This window comes from Lutra lutra, chromosome 8 (genome assembly GCF_902655055.1).
Source record: "Lutra lutra chromosome 8, mLutLut1.2, whole genome shotgun sequence".
Classification (NCBI taxonomy): Eukaryota; Metazoa; Chordata; class Mammalia; order Carnivora; family Mustelidae; genus Lutra; species Lutra lutra.
Genome location: NC_062285.1, coordinates 28,986,153 through 28,998,636, shown reverse-complemented (window position 1 = coordinate 28,998,636; position 12,484 = coordinate 28,986,153). Strand labels below are relative to the sequence as shown.

General features: G+C 32.8%; 1 protein-coding gene across 4 annotated transcripts in view; it reads right to left on the bottom strand.

Moving 5' to 3' along the window:
- The window catches only part of ZEB1 (zinc finger E-box binding homeobox 1), a 193,190-nt gene that overhangs the window by 34,468 nt on the left and 146,238 nt on the right, over positions 1 to 12,484 (bottom strand). The window lies entirely within an intron of this gene.

The window sequence follows — 12,484 nt, the reverse complement described above, 5'->3', positions numbered from 1 at the left end:
TTATAGTGAGCTGACTGCAGTATTCTATACAGAATAAGATCAGAGTAAATAAGCATATTATTTTAGCAAGCAGAAAGTCAGTCTTGTATATTAAGATACATTTTATTGTAATAGTTTATTAAGACATATGCTATATAAAGAACATGAAGAAGTAAAAACCTGCTTTTAAAAAAACTAGCAGCAGAGTATATGTAATTATGATCAGAATACTTATAAAGTCATGCTAAAACATCACATCATGTAGTTAATCTGCACCCCAATCAAATCCCATTGAATATGCCAGTCAAAAAATCTTGATTTAGATTTCCCCTAAGTTTGGTAATTGAATTGAGAACTAGAACACTAATCAAGTAAAATCTTTGTTCACATTTAAGCATGTATTTCTGTAAGTGCCTTGGATTATCAGGTGGGTTTATTCGGCAGATTTTTTTAACTCATTAACTTTTATATTAGTACTTAAAGATGATCACTATGTGAAAAATAGTTAAAATGTGCGTAAACCTCTTTAGATCAGCATGAAAAACACTATCTACAGTAGTAATAGTAATAGTAATAGTAGTAATAAAGAAATTAGTGTCTGATAAATAATTCTCATTTTATATTTGCCATCAGCAAAATGACAATTAAAAAACCCGTACTAAAGTATAGTAGGACAAACATCAATGTTGCCTGAGTGTTTGAAAATCTCCAACATCTTTTTTTCCTCTCTCTGAAGCATCTACCTAAACTAAAATAATAAACAGTATGACAGTTGGATAATTATAGGATAGTAATATAGTTATTTATTGTTGATCGATCTATGCTCTTTTTTCTCCCCAAATGAAAAAATTAAGACAGCGTTACTAAGTTGAAAATGACAGTGATATTAAAAGTTAAAATGATATTTTAGACAATAATTATTTACTTATAGTTACTATAGCTAATTAAAAATCTGTCTTCAATTCAATGAAATGATTTCTTCATTTCTGCTCAGGATAAAAATATAGGCTCCTTAGATGAGCATTTAACATAATTCAGAATTTGGTCCCAGACTTTTTTACTGTGATTTAAAAACTGGAAGTCTCCATTCTTTCTCTCATCACTGGGGCTAGAATTTTGGTTGAACAACTAAAATCATATTGCCTAATGAAAACAGAAAATATCCTAATGCTGGTCTGCAGCATGAACACACTTCTTCCACTACGGGGTGCTGCCAGCAACAGGCTCTTTCCTGTTTCACCCATAGAGCAGCTTGAGGGTGCAGTATTGGAACAGCTCAATACTGGCCAAGATGCCTTCTCCCTCGTGTGTTCTGATCTTACTTATAGCTTAGAAAATATAAGTAGGGAAGTAATAGAATCTCCTTGTGTGTAAGATTTTTCTCTCCTGTAAGACTTAACTAATGTCAACACATCGTGATTGACTAACTGTAATGTAACTTAGAAAGGTAAACTGGAAAGTTTCTAAGGCTTTTTCTTTAGTCTAAATTCCAAACCAAATATATAAATGAGGAAAAACACTCAAGTAATAAGACTTTGTTTTTTCAAATAGTGGCAAAATATAGCTGAAAAAATAGTCATGAAATACTACTCAGCTATAAAAATGGACAATTTATTGATACATCCAACACCTTAGATGAATCTCTCAAGAAATTATGGAAAATGAAAAAAGTAAATACAAAAGATTACATACTGTATGATTCCATTTATATAACATTCTTGAAATAACAAAATTATAAAAATGGAAAGATATGTGTGGTTGTGAGGGGTTAGGGCTGGGGCAGAGGGGAGGGTGGGTATATAAAAGGCAAGGAGGGAGCTCAGTGGCGATGGAAGTGTTCTGTATTTTGTCTATATCAATGTTGATATTCTGGCTGTGATACTATACTACAGTTTTGCAAGCTGTTACCATTGGTGAAAACAGAGTAAAGGGTATACAGTAGGATCTTTGAATTATTTATGAATCTAGAACTACTTGTGAATTATTTGCAAATCTATATCTCAAAATTTAAAGTTTATTTGACAAGTCAGTCAATGGCTGATAACACAAATTAAGGTAAAAAAAAGGTAAAAAATATATATGTGTATATATATATATATATATATATATATATATATATATACACATATAACTGAGATCAGATTTGGTTAAGATAGAATGAACATAAACCACCCTCTGTGTTCCACTGAATGCAGCTAAAAAAAAACCTGGGGAGAATTCATGGAGGAGTTACTTGAAGATTCTCAAGATAAATCATAGCAGGAAGACTAGGGAAGAAGAAATGATAAGAATTCAAAGTACCACTGAATCACTGAGAAAGTAATTTCTCCTACCCCCCCTGGCATGGATTCAAGGCAGCCTAGATTTAGAAGTGAGCACTGGGGCATGGCAGAGAAAAACTCTAGGAAGAACCCTCTAGACTCTCTAGTTTAGGCTCACAGAACAGGAAATGCTCAAAGAAGGGAGAAATAATTTTTCCCCCTCGATTCTCTTGTGTCCCAGTCTCAAGGTAGCTGCTGACATCATGTTGACAGCAAGAACATAAAGGCACCTAAAATTCCAAGAAAGGGGAACCTTCTTATTCACTCAGAGGAGCAGTGGCCCCAAGAGGATGGTACAAACTTCCATCAAGTTCTTTCTCCCCATCTTCTTGCAGCATAGTTGTGGGAAGAATCTGGCAAAGTATAACAAAGGAAGTCCCAGATTTTTGGATAGAGAACTGACAAGGGAAGTCCCAGGGAACTGAAAGTACTAGGGAGATCATGGAAAGGGAGGAGCACTGGAAATCAACTGTATAAGCTGCTTGTGAAGTCCTGGGTTCATATCCAAAACTTCCCATGTGCGGATCTGACCACATGCTTTGAGAACTGAAGTAAGGATAAGATCATTAATCATGTCCCAGAATGGCCACTGTAGGGCACAGATCCAAAAAGGATTGTAAAGTCTTTGACAACTGAACTGACATTGGAACCATAACCCACAGAAATTATTTAGGAAGTACAGCCTGATACAACTGGATAAGTTGCTTGCTAAACCAAAAATATCAAAATACCCCACAGGATTTAAATAAGACCAAGAGTTTCATAAAATAATATCCAGGATACAATCCAAAATTACTTAGCATATGAAGAACCAGGAAAATCTCAACTTCTATAAGAAAAAGATAATCAAAAGATGGCAAGATGTTGTTCACTAAGATACAGATGTTGCAACTATCAAACAAAGGCTTTAAGCAGCTATTAGGAAAGCACCTAAGAGCTAAGGAAGAACACTTGAAAAGAATGGAAAGATAAAAAGTCTAGGCTAATTCTTATCAGCAAAAAGAGGAGGTAAATAGGAAACAAAAGGAAATTTAGAACTAAAAATACAGTAACAAATTTTTTGGAAAAAAAAAATCACTGGATTGGGGCGCCTGGGTGGCTCAGTGTTTGGTTAAAGCCTCTGCCTTCGGCTCAGGTCATGATCTCAGGGTCCTGGGATTGAGCCCCGTATCAGGCTCTCTGCTCAGCAGAGAGCCTGCTTCCCTTCCTCTCTCTCTGCCTACTCTCCGCCTACTTGTGATCTCTCTCTGTCAAATAAATAAATAAAATCTTGTAAAAAAAATAAAAAAAAAAGTATTTCATTAATAAAAAAAAAAATCACTGGATGGCCCCAATAGCAAAATGGAGATGAAATAAGAAAGATCAGTGAACTGGATGGTAGTAGGTAAAGGGAAATTTGGGCAATAAAGTGAAAATATTTAAAAAAATAGAGTCTCAGAGATGTGTAGGACAGTATTAAAATATCTAACATTCTGTCATTTGAGCTCTAGAAGGAGAAAAAACAGTATAGTGCTGAAAAAATAGTTGAAGGAATAGTATCTAAAAACTTCCCAGATTTAATTAAAAAACACAAACCAATAGATTAAAGAAGTTAGCTGAATCTCAAATAGGACAAAGCCCCCTAAATATGGGGTTAGACCATCAATCAAACTCTGAAAACTAAAGTTAAAAAAATACTGAAAAGAGACAAAGAAAATGATACACAACTATAAGTGAACAATGACTTAAAAGGCAGATTTATCAACAGAAATGAGGGATTCATAAGGAACTTGGACATTTTTAAAGTGCTAAAAGAAAAAAAAATCCTGTAACCCCAAATTCTATATCCAGTGAAAATATACTTTGGAAACAAAGGTAAAATAAAGATATTCTCAGATGAAGGAAAGTGAACAGAGTACGCTGTCAGGAAACCCAACATACTGCTAAAGGAAGATCTTCAGAAAGAAAGGGAAATGATATTAGAGAAAAATTTGAAATATTAGGACTGAAAGAGGACGCAAGAAATGATGTAGTATACATGAAAACTATAACATAAAGGAGGGAAGGTAATGGAACTCATATGGGGGTAAAGTTTCTATATTTCACTTTGGTAAAATATTCCAAGTAGATTATGAGATGTTAAGTATGTACATTTGAATCTACAGAGCAACTACTAAAAAATCAATACAAGAAGATATAGTAAAAAATGAAAGAAATTAATGAAAATTGAATACTAAAAAATATCCAAATGATTCAAAAGAAGGAAAGAAAGGAGAAACAGAAGAAATTAAAAACAGAGGGAAGAAACAGCAAATAATACAATGGTAGACCCAACTCCAGACATCAAAACTTACATTATGTGTAAATGGTTTAAATGAGCAAATGTAAGGAATAGAGATTGTTAGAATAGATTAAAAAAAAAACATTTATAGCAGTCTACAAAAAAAAATTATTTCAAACATAATAAGAGAGGCTAAAAGTAAAAAAGTTGGGAAAGAAATCTAGAGTGACTATTTTACATCAGATAAAGTAGACTCTGGAGCTAAGAAAATTACCAGAAACCTAGAGAAACATGATATAATAAGACAGCCAATTTACCAAGAGGACATAACAATCTAAAAGAGTAGGCATCTAACAACACAGCTTCAAAATATTCATATTCACATACTCAAAATATGTGACCAACAGAACAGAAAGTAGAGAAAAATCCATGTGTATAACCGGAGACTTCAATACTCTTCTCACATTAATTGACAAAACAAAACAAAACAAAGCAAAAAGCTGAAAATCAGCAAGGATATAAATGAACTCAGCAACACTATCAACTACTCCATCCAACTACTTCATCCAACACTATCAACTACTCCATCCAACTGACATTTGTAGACTATTCCAGCGAACAACAGCATACTACGTATTCTTTTCAAACACACACAGAACACTAATAAAGACAGACTATATATATCTCCAAGGTCATAAATAAAACTTAACTACTTAAAAGAAATGAAATCATACAAAGTTTGTTTTCTGACCATAATACATTTAAACTAGATATCAATAGCATAAAGATAAGAAAAACTCCAAACACTTTGGGAATTAATTAACATATTTCTAAAGAATCCATGGGTCAAAGAGAAAAATGAAAAAAACAATACAACAATATTTATGGGATGTACATAAGACTATTTAAGGGAAATTTACAGTACTAAATGCTTATGTTACACAAAATTTCTCAAATTAAAATTCTAAACTTCTGTGTTAAAAAAGAAAAACATAAAAAGGAATAAGTCCAGAGCAAGCAGAGGAAAGGAATAAAGAGCAGAAATCAATAAAATTAAAGACAAAAAAGAGAAAAACAATGAAAAATGAAGCTAGTTCTTTGAAAAGATCAATAAAATTAACAAACCATTAGTAAGACCAACAAACAAACAGAGCGGAGCCACAAACTACTAACATCAGGAATAATGGGGACTAGGGATTATCACTAATTTTCATATTGCTTGCTATATTAATAGAAATGAACAAATGGAAACTAAATTAAAAACAAAACATTCATAATAGTTTCTCCCTTTAAAAAAGAAATACATAGGTATAAATCTAACAAAAGATGCATATAATCTGTTTTTGAAACTACAAAACAGAAATGTGAGAAATCAAAGGCCTATGCAGTGTAAAAAAATTGACATAAAAATCAGCTGCTATTCTATATACCAACAATGAATTATCTGACAGCAAAACAAAACAATCTCATATATAAGAGCATCAAAAAAAATGCTTAGGAGTAAATTTAACCAAGGAGGTGAAAGATGTATACACTGAAAACTGTAAGACACTGATAAGAAACTGAATATGATACAAATAAATGGAAAGAGATTCTGTGTTCATGAATTGGAAGGATTAATATTGTTAAAATGTCTGTACAACCCAGAGCCACTCTAGATCCAATGATATTCCTACCAACATTCCAATGGGATTTTTTTTTTTTTACAGAAATAAGAAAAAACAATCTTAAAAGGTCCTATTTAGCCAAAGCAATCTTGAGAAAAAAGAAGGAAGGAAAGGGGTTTTACTTTTTTTCTGATCAGGATTTTTAAAAGCTTTTTAATTTAAAAATAGTTTTAGACTTACAGAAAAGTTGTACAACTAGCACAGACTTCCAGTAAACCCTCCAACAAGCTTTTTTTAATGAGAACATCTTACATAATCACAGTACTATTATGGAAACCATCATATTAATGTTAATATAACACTATTAACTAACAGACAGACCTTATTTGACTTATGCCAGTTTTCCCACTAAGTACCTTTCGTTTTTCTGGTTCAGAAATCAATTATTGACCCAGAGTGCATTTAGTTGTCAGGTCTCTATAGCCTCCTCCAGAATTTCAGAATCCAATCATGTCTCTGAGAAGCTGCTTTAGTCTTTGCTTTTTTTTTTTTTTTTTTTTTTTTTAATGACCTCAACACTATTGAGGAGTACTGATTACTGGTTTTGTAGTGTGCCCCTCAATTTGATTTTCCTAATGTTTTCTAATGATTAGATGAGGAAATACATTGTCAGCAAGAATACCACTGAAGTGATATGCCTTTGTTAATGTATCTCACCAGTGGTGTATAATGTCACTGTATCTTATTACTGGGACATTAACCTTGATCACCTGGTTAAGAAGGTGTCAGGTTTATTTTTCTTTGTTTTTATATTTATATATATTTGTATATATAATATATATTTATATTTAAGATTAATAACTATTTGGTGAGGAAATACTTTGATATTATGCAAATATCCTTTTTCTTCATATACTTTTACCCACTTATTTTAGCATTCATTGATGGTTATTTTTTTTAAACAATTTATGTATTTATTGGAGGGGGAGAGAGAGAGAGAGTATGCCTGAGTGGGGGGAGGGTAGAGGGAGAGAATCTTCAAGCAGACTCTCTGTTGAGCTTGATTTCATGACCCATGAGATCATGATCGGAGCCAAAACCAAGAGTCGGACACTTAACCAACTGAGCCATACAGGCGCCCCACTGATGGTTCTTGCCTGCATCAATTATCACCATAGTGTCTGCCTAACAGTGATTTTCCACTTCCTTAATTACTTCTCAATTTATAACTGAAATCCTACTATAAGAATGAACTGTTTCTTCTCCCCCATTTATTAAAATATTTCTATAAGTATGGATGTATGGATATTTATTTTATTCTATTGATTATAATCCAGCACTATCATTATTTATTTTGCTGCTAAAATTGTCCCAGATTTGGCCAATGGGAGCTCCCTCAGGTTAGTTCTTTGGTCCCTTTTCACAGGGTGATTTTTTTTTTAAACATTTTCTTACTTGTTGTTCTGAGATTAGCTTATATTTTCCCTACCTTGGTTCTAGAATCAGTCATTTATGCAAACACCTTGGGTACCTTTTATTGGAGAATGGTATTTGAATCCCAGGTCTGGGCACCAGGCATGTTCACTGATACTAGGTATCATTGTTTCATGTATTTTCAGCAAATAGAGCTAGGAAATATATGTATGTATACTAATACCTGCATAAAGCCCACCTATATTTTTCTACATATATTTATATATATATTAAGAACCATGAATTCATACTGACATCTCTGATTCCAACAGAAAGCCATAGCTTTATTATAGCCTTCTCAATTTCCTTGTTTGTAACTTCTCTCTCTGATAGTGAGAAATTTTGGTCTCATTATCTTAAATATATCTGCTTATTTGTTCAATTCCAGTATATACATAAAGTAGTTTCAGAATAAACCATAGCTTTTTTTTTTTAAAGATTTTATTTATTTATTTGACAGACAGAGATCACAAGTAGGCAGAGAGGCAGGCAGAGAGAGAGGAAGGGAAGCAGGCTTCCCGCTGAGCGGTGATCCCGATGCGGGACTCGACCCCAGGACCCTGGGATCATGACCTGAGCTGAAGGCAGCGGCTTGACCCACTGAGCCACCCAGGTGCCCCCCCCCCCTTTTTTAAACCATAGCTTTTAAGAAACAAATTTATTTACTAGAGGGAAAATGGGGATGGGGTAGTAGGCATGGGAGGTTGACACATCTCTGAGCATACCTTTTTGTATAGCTCAATTTATAACCATGAAAATGTTTCCCATTCACACAAAAATAATTTAAGTCACTCAGCAATGGACAATGAAATACAAGTGATGACAGATGACCCTAACTATATTATAAATGAGTTATAAAACATATTGAAGGGGATGGGAAAGACAAGAAATAACCTAAGTAACTTTGGAAAACAACATTTTGAATATATACTATAAAGCTAATGACAAAAGAACTGTACATACTGTGATCGAGATAGCAAGTTTGTTTGACTAGGATTTTAAAGAGAACAGAGTGTACAACTGAGGTTCAGCATTGTGGGAAAACCCAAAATTCCTTCATTAGTGTCATCTCTTAGTACGTATTTAGAGGTAATTAAATATTAGAGATATATATTTAGTACAAATGAAATTGGATTCTCTTGTAAGTACAGCTATAAAATATCTCTGTGGTCATGTGGGCCTGTCATTTCATTTTATAGAAGCAGAAGTGGAACTCAAGAGACATAGTGGTATAATAAAGACTAGAAGCCACGTGCTGAGCTTTTTCTACATTACACACTAGCCATGGTTGAAAAAGGTTCCAAAGAGTAGGTTAAACTGCCTCTTGAGAGATAATTATAAAATGATTCAGTGCTGAGTTATGTAGTGATTGATGTTTTCTTTGCATAAGATTACTTATAGCATTTTGTTATAACCTGTGCCTAAATAAGCCTTTTTGCAATTTTTATTGTAAAGAAGTTTTCATTTCCTTGGCATTTTTGTAAATGTGCAAATTTCCATAGAGTTTTAAAAACTTCAAGTCTGAAAAATGTTTAAGTCATTATTGGGATCATTTTCTCAGCTCATCAATTAAAAGAACAAGGAATAACAAACATAATAAACACTTTTATATTATCAGATTAGTTAATAGATATAGATATGTTAGAGCACTGCCAAGTTATACTATCTTCCCTACACACAACAGGACTTAATTAACCTAGTTTTATTTATTTTTGAAAGTGTACATATCCCAGTTTACTTAATATCTACAATAAAAATATTGCTTCTTCTATATATTCCTTCTAAGAACTCAATCTAACTTGAGATTTCATTTATAGCTAAGAATAGATTTTTAAAGGTATTTATTACACAGTTAAGATTTCAATGGCACATTATGTTTTCAAATATACTTTGGATTGTTGATTTACACTATGCTATAGATCTGTGAATATCAGTTCCACATACTGGTCTCTAGCATGGCTAAATGTCAGTAACCACTTTCTTCTCTATTGTTTCTCCCTTTTCTTAAAAGTTTTAGAGTAACTCAGACATAAATGGTGTGGCTTCCATTAACTGACAGTAAAAGGCTTTTGCTTCACTATTTCTTGGTCACCCCTGAGTAACTATAAAGGAAACACTTCACTGAGCAATTTGTCTTCTAAAAACCTAAGTTGCAGCTACTCTAGTTTGTAAGCAAAAACACTGCTAATCTCTCTTTTTCAATAGCAGGAAATCTTACATATTGCTGTCTTCTTGAAGTTTTAGTAGTGATATGATCACCCTGCACTTTTCTCATTGTTTCTGTTTGCTTTTCACATTGGGTAGTAGTTTATGAATGGGATGCTTAAGAAAAAACTTAAGAAGAGCAGTGCAGATGGCTTACGGAAGAAAAGAATCTGAAAGTAACTGTAAAAACAGTGGAGTTCTATCAAGCTGGCTGACTGCCCTTTAGAGTACGTTCCTTTCTTGGTAACTCAAGTTTTCTTTTCCTGCTTCAGGAGCAGGTTGGCTTGGTCAACCACCCACAATCTGATAGACTAACTTTTCAAATTCAGCCACAGGGATCATCTTGAGGAGCCATAAAACAATTCAAGGGTAGAAGTACTCTGTTCGGATCTGAAGCCCCACTACATAAACTTTTATTTAAATGCATGACTTAATGGTAACCAACTAAATGAACTATTAAGAGTTACTAACCTTGATATTTGTGAATTTAAATTAATTTACTGAGGATTTTCAATCAGTATTCTAGCAAGAAGTCTTGTTGCATTGTATCACTGGGCAGTGTTGTAGATCTGTTGTGTGCATTTTCTCAAGGATATTTTAACATCTCACAGATGAAAAGGATACTTTTTAACTGATGGAATGTGAGAATTATCTTGATTTGTGACTTTTGGTGGCTGACATTAATTTTTTACTTTGGTTGAAATTGTTTATGAAAGGAACACAGTTTTTTTGTTTACTGATTTGCTCCATTTGGTTAGGCAAGACTGTTTTGAACATGGTATGACACACATAAACCTTTCATTTTTTTAAATTAGGTGAGGTAAAACTTTAAAAATTAGTGCTTAGATGGGTTTAAAAACGTAGTTTATTTATAAAAGAAATGTATCTTCAATCGGAGGATTTTGTCTTTATAGGAATTTTAAGTAATTTTTAGTGTCTGAGAATATTCTCTTTAAAATAACGCATGTTGAATAATAATGACTCAAATGAAGATAGTTATGTTAAAGTAGGAATTAATGTATACTTCTAAATATCCTATGACTTGGATATCAACTTTACTATAAAAATTCATTATACCTAACTCTTTAGGTAGGTTGTATACAAAAAAATTATAATTATTTATACAAATCATAATACGTATTAATGTTCCTGCATGTTTCATTAATTTTATTTACCCATACTTACAATATTTTTGCTTCATCATCATATACAATTAAGAAAAATCTAGAAGGAATTATGTTGTATATATCCACATTTTACTCTTTGCGGGGTTCTTTCTTCCTGATATTCCAAGATTCCTTCTTTCACCATTTCTTTTTGTTTAGAGAGATTTTCTTAACTATTTGTCTAGGGTAGATTTGCTGGGGACAAATTCTTAGTGTTCCCTCATGTGAAAATGTCCTAATCTCTTCTCCAGTTTTATTTTCTCTGGATACAAAAATCAGAGTTGACAGTTCTTTTCTTTCAGCATTTGAAGTGTCCCATTTCTGCCTGGCCTACAGAGTTTCTTATGAGAAATTACTTTCATTCAAGTAATTTTTCCCATGTAGAGAAAGATATCCCTTTTCTTTGTTTGCTTTTAAGATTTTGTTCTTTGTCTTTAGTTTTTGGGAGTTTGACTCTGATGTGTCTTGGCATGGATTTCTTTGGATTTATCCTGTTTGTGGTACAGGTTTTTGTCATTTGCCTAATTTTGGAAAATTCTAGCTATTAATTCTTTGAATATTTTCCCAGCCCCTCCTCATTCTTTTCTCCTGGAATTCTGATGACATAAACATTAGATCTAAACAGGTTGCTCAGACCCTGCTCTGTTTTTCTAGCCTATTTCTTTCTTTTGTTCAAACTGGGTAAGTTAAATTCTATTGTTCTATATCCAATTTCATTGATTGTTTCAACTGTCCTTCCATGCTGCTACTGTCTGTATACTGATTTCTAAAATTTTATTTATTATCTTTTTCAGTTCTAAATTATCTATTTGGTGCTTCTTTATATTTTCTATTTCAACAAAGAGACTGTATCTTTCTCCATCTTTTTTTTTTGTTGAAGTATAATGACACAACACTGTATTAAGTTTAGGTGCACAACATAATGATTTGACATTTATATACATTGAGAAATGATCACCACATTAAGTTTACTTACCATGTGTCACCATACAAATTTACTTTTTTCTTTTGACAACAACTTTATAGATTTACTTTCATAGGAACTTTCAAAATTGCAATACATTATTAACTATAGTCCCCATGTTGTACATTACATCCCTATCACTTATTTACATTATAACTGGAAGTCTCCATCTTCACCTCTTTCACTAATTTTGACCCCCCACCACCCTCCCCTCTGGCAACCACCGAATTTTCTTATACCTAGAATTTTGTTTTTCATTTGTTTTTAGATTCCAGATATAAGTGAAATCATATGGTGTTTGTCTTTCTTGGTCTGATTTATTTCACTTAGCATAATCTCTGGAGGTCCATCTATATTGTCACAAATGGCAAGATTTCATCAATTTTTATGGCTGAGTAGTATTCTATATATAGATATGCCACACACATTATCCTTATCCATTCATCCATCAATGGACATTTATATTATCTCAATATCTTTGCTATTAAAATTATGCTGCAGTGAACATA